Source organism: Triticum aestivum, chromosome 4B (genome assembly GCF_018294505.1).
Source record: "Triticum aestivum cultivar Chinese Spring chromosome 4B, IWGSC CS RefSeq v2.1, whole genome shotgun sequence".
In the NCBI taxonomy this organism is placed as follows: domain Eukaryota; kingdom Viridiplantae; phylum Streptophyta; class Magnoliopsida; order Poales; family Poaceae; genus Triticum; species Triticum aestivum.
The window spans coordinates 73,190,673-73,196,159 of NC_057804.1; the positions used below are offsets into that span (position 1 = coordinate 73,190,673).

General features: G+C 43.6%; 1 long non-coding RNA gene across 1 annotated transcript; it reads right to left on the reverse strand.

Annotated features, from left to right (window-relative positions):
- Positions 1–342: 342 nt before the first annotated feature.
- Positions 343–2,013, reverse strand: LOC123094467 (uncharacterized). The gene is made up of 4 exons (XR_006445842.1): positions 1,882–2,013; positions 1,012–1,166; positions 734–835; positions 343–666 (listed from the first exon to the last, which is right to left on the reverse strand). It is a non-coding gene; the product is annotated as an uncharacterized lncRNA (long non-coding RNA).
- Between the last annotated feature and the right edge of the window lie 3,474 nt (positions 2,014–5,487).

Sequence of the window (5,487 nt, forward strand, 5' to 3'; positions counted from 1 at the left end):
AAATTATGCTTCAAGCATTACTCAAACCAAATCGGCAATATGTAGGCTTAAAATATCAGCAGGCATCCACACAGATTTCTACAGCTGAAATATAGTGTTGTGATTTGTGTACCCACAATGCAGAATAACCTATTGTTCTATTTGGTGGTTAAATAAATAAACATTATTGTTTTTGGCTAGTGCCTGTAGAGCTACTAAATGATAGTCAGCGTCACTGTATATTTCTAAGAAAGAAAATTATAAGACTTCATTGGTTGTAAATAACGCTAATTGTATTGGTTGCCACCAATGTCGACTTGAAAAGAAAATTATGGAGCTTCAGTTCACATGCATCTAGTCATATAAAAAAATAAGAACACATGCTTCAACTCCTGTTAGTTCAGTCACAAAAAAAATCATCACCAAAAATCAGAAGACAAAGTATCATTGTTATATTTGTTGACTTGATTGATTACTGTAGGTTAACACACCCAACTGGAATTAACCTGCAATAGGATAAAAGAAATTAAGATTTGAGACGTGTGTTATAGGGTTCATAGAAGAGAGAAGAGGGAGGTACCATATCAAATCATTGGTCGCACAGTTTGACATTCAACTTTCCATTTTCCAATGAGACCTCAAGGATTCATATACATAAACGTTGATTGATATATCAGGTCCAACTCCCTGTAACACATAAAAGTTACTGGGAAGTCAACTAAAAAACAATTCTCAGCAGAAACATACGGCTTACCAATAAGGTGGACCAAAGGCCTTTATACAATCCTCTACTATTCTCTTCTCTACAAATTGTAGACAACGTGTGAAAGATGCCCTTGTAATACCTAGTGGTTTTCTGCAGAATTTTATAGACATGAAAGTTTAGCTTACTAAAACATGTTCCTTTGGTCTGTAAAGCTACATTGGATGAAAGCGTTAGGTAAAGATGCTCTAAGTTCTAACTGGAAGTTATATTGATTGATTGGTTGGCTTAGTGTTATTCACAAATCACGAAAGGAAGAAAAGCATCACCTGTGTTGTCAGGTGATTTCGAAGAACATCCAATGGGTAAGTTACAGATGCAGGTGTCACTCACGCTAGACCACCACCAAGTAAACATATAGACACTAACATAATTTGGGCCGTCCATTCCGTGAAGCTGCAACTATATTTCGAAATTTATAAACCTATAACAAAAAAAACATAGTCGTGAGAAATCTTGCAAGTTAACATACTAAAATTCAGTGCTGAACTTTTTGTATCGCTCATATCAATAGAAGCTGATGACGGAATAAGAAAATCGATGTATAACTTTCACAAGATTGCCTTTCGAATATGCCCAAAACACTTCTTGTTGAACAACCCACGAAGCCATGTGCCATATACTACCCTTCCTTAGAGCTGCAACATCTGAATGCATACCTGCCACCTGTCGGATCAGTATGCCACAAGCTCATACAACAAACTTTATCATTAGCATATGGGTTATGTGACAAAAAATTTACTGTATTCAAGAACATTTTCGCGAGATTGCAATTTTGTAGCTATGAACAGCATATGGTACATACAATGAATCCACAACCAAGTTGAAGTTTGGACCATGATTGGACAATACAGCGCAGAGTGTTGTAAATTAACAACAATAATAATAGGCCATGACTGTCAACCAGAGATATATTGTTTGGGGCAATCAATTCAAAGCGAGGGAAGAATATATATCACATTCAGGGAACTTAGTTGATATTATCAGCATCCAATTCCTTTGAAGAATCTATATATGTGCAGTGTGAAAGCAGAAGGAGTACAGCAGCACCATGAAATAGAAGAGAAATATTCCTTCACGCTCACAATCCGTGCACACGAGAACGCTGGAGATAAAAGAGGGGGCGGAAAGCCTATTACCTGCAAGAGGATGGAGAGTGGCGAGGATCGAGATGCAGATCTTGCCGACCACGCCGGTGAGGTGTGCGACGGTGATCCAGCCAAGGAGCCGCTACGCTTGGCAGGGGAAGGCCCCGACGACGCCATGGAAGAGGAGACGGTGGTCTCCGCCAGTCGACGGCAACGGGGACCTGGCGGATATAACCTCCATCATCCCAGACACACCTTCATGGTGGGCATCCTCACGGCCCCTTGAAACCGCAGCAGCTTCTCCTTGCATCCCCGTCGCCAGATCATAGCAAACTGCACACACGCCCGAATCAGATCAAGATGCGGAAATAACCAAACCAAAAGAAGTGGAGGAGGGATTCGTACCTAGTCGAGGCCATGGACCAGAGGGTGATCTGCGGCGCCAACGCCATATCGGTCATCATGGCCGCGGGCGAGGGAGGCGGCGGCGACCTCGTTCCCCGGCGGTGGCAGCGGCGGATCCTATCGGGGCTGGGGCGTCTCCTCTCGGCGGCGGCGGCGGAGGTGGGTCCTCTCGGGGCTGGGGCGTCTCCTCTCGGCGGCGGCTCCTCTCGGGGCTGGAGGCTGAGATGAAATAGATCGAGATTGAGATTTGTTTTACGTGCGGGGTGAGATACGAAAGGAAAACCAGACAAGATCGAGATCGCACAGTTTGCCGTTTTTTTTGCTGGTTAATTTTCGCCAGTTTGTGCTCCGTGGTTTATTTTCGATCCTTTTAGTTAATAACGACGGAAGTTTGGGCATGTGCGGGACTTGATCGCGGGGTTTTTCTTGGTTTTTTGTGGCTGAGGGGGAGGTGGAAGGAAGTACTAAAGAATTACCAAAAAAGACCGGGTGAGGTGGGACGAAAATAAAACCCGGAACGCGACCTACCAACTGAGACATTAGGAGTAGAGACTACTAGGAGTACTACTGCGGTGAGATGGTTTCTTGAAGAAGACGATGGAGAAGCGGGGTCAGCGAAGAGTGAAATGATGGTTGCTTCGTCTGTGCTTTGTGATTTGACGCCTCACTGCTTTGTGATTTGTGATAGAAGGGACAAGGGAGTAGACTGTGTGCTCTATACTATACTACATGCGTCCAAGCATGGGAGAAAGAGGAGAGACGTTGCATTTTTCTATTCCTTCAATCAATCAATCAGGGAGCTTCGGTTCCATCTTTTTGGCTTTGGCAACACCGTCCACAATGGTTCCCACGATGCCAAAAGCTATTTTCACATTTGGCTACACATTGTGGATGCCCTTAACCGTACCACTTGGTTTTGCTCCTGTGTGCTATCTATACAAATCTCTATTAATTTGATCTAAAAATTATAGAATCAAAGATTAGTAAAAAGGAGATGATTTTGCCGCGCGGATGGCGGGGGAGGTTTCTTATTTTCGGAGGACGTTGTCCTGGCGGTTTGCTAACATGTGTTCCCACGTGTCAGTGCTTTACCATGCTGATCTGCATCCCACATGAGGCAGAACAACGGCAGAAGCAACACGTGGTTAAGTTGAAGAAGATGAGGGAGAAGCAGATTCAGCAACAAGTGAAATGATGGTTGCTTCGTCCCTCCAACTTCTTTTTTTAGCATTATTACTTCGTCCCTCCAACTTAACTGCGGGAAAGGTGCAGCTTTGTGATTTGACGCCTCATTGCTCATTACTACGCCGGCGCCATGACTGGGGTGCTTCACCCCGGCTGCTCTACACTGTATTCCAGTATGGCACGTGGACCCGGTAGCTTGATGTCCCACATGTCGGCGAAAGGGCTAGAAGATTTATGAAAGCGAGTGCTCCACTCTTATGACGGAGGAGTAGACAACACGACGGCCCAGTGAACTGTCACTTGTACTGTATAGTGATATAGTTTTGTTGTTTCGCACGATCCATCGATACAAACCCGATTAAACAGGAAAGGGCGGGATTTTTCCCGCGCGGTAGATGATACTGGCCATACATTTCAAAGGCAATTTTAATGTATGCAAATTGAATCATTATAAGTAACAATATGATATCTAGTAAAACTAAAAACACATATGATTTATTGTGTTAGAGTGTAGTAGTAGCGTTGTATTGCATAGTTGTTAGATGTAACATGCGAGAACGTGTAGATATGTAGTTTTGGAGGGCCTACAGAGAGAAAAGCGTAATACGGTCACCGAACTTCAGAATAAGCTGATTACGGTCACTATATACGTTTTGCGGTGATTATCCGGTCACTTGCTCACAGTTCAGCATCGGATTGCACTCTGTTGATCGGCCAAATAGTCTGCGTGGCGCCATGTTCACTAGTTAAATTGACCACGTTCCTTGTGGGTCCCACCTATCAGTTCACCTAGGGAAAAGGTCAGATAAACACAAATTGACGCAGGCGTGACAAGGATCCAACCCGTGTGCGGGAATCACCTGGTTGTGTATGTGTTTGTCAGGGCCTGATGTGTGCGCATGCACGTGTAGGTTGAGCACTTGAGCGTGAGAGTGTGTGTTGGTCGTGTGGTGTATTGGTGTGTGCATGCATGCGTGCGTGTGCGTGTGAGTGTTGTGTGCGTGCGTGGCTGCATGTGTACGTGTGAGTGTTGCGTGTGCGCGTGGGTGCATGTGTTTGTGTGAGTGTTGTGTGGATGGAGTTCGTGTGCATGCGTGCGTGTGTGTATAATCACCACACCAGCTCATGTGTGTTAAAACAGACGACTCAGCATACCAATACAAGGCCACTTTGTCCGCTGTGCCCGCGGTCATGACTTCGAACCACCGTCAAAATATTTTTTTGTTGTTTGTTTTCATTCTTACTAGCAAGATGCCCGTGTGTTGCACGTAACATCAAGATGCATTTGTATGACTTGTTTATCTTGTGAGAGAAAAGGATGAACGAGGGAAGGCCTTATTTGAAAATGTGGAGAGGTGTGTGGGTACCTTTTTGCAAAATTGCCATAGTTTCTTTCCTATCCGTCAGATATAAATCGGACGACCTATATTGCAGGATGGCAGGCACACCATCATCACCAACTCTATTTTTTATAAGAGTGTATTTTATATTTTATGTATTTTATAATAGTGTAGATGTAGAGTAGATACAAGTCGACAGGTGGGCACGATGGTAGTGAGATAATGTGATGCAACACTAGAGGTGCCACGTGGAGCGTTTAATTGGTCAACTAGTCATGTCATGAGAAAATACAAAGTTGTGCGGTGAGTTCGTGACTGTATAATAACCACTAAACGTAAACGGTGACCGTAATGAGTGGATTATGAAGTCCAATGTATGTATCGTGCTTTTGCTTCAAATATAATGATCATCATTGCATATATCGCGAGAGAAAGATGAAACACGCGTGAATTTTCTGGGGGCTTACTTTTAGAGGACCTAGAGATAGTTTTGTGTGCATACGTGAAAGGGGCGTACGGGGGGGGGGGGGTATGCGATGGAGAGAGAGATGCTCTTCATTTCTCTTTATTATGACTAACTTTGTATATAGTATAAAAATATACAAATTCACAGTGCGGAATAAATATCATTGTGGGCACCATGCAATGCAAATTAGCGTTCGTACTCCTCCATATAACTTTGTAATGTTGTATATATGTAGAAACTCTAAAATAATTTTTTGGCCAC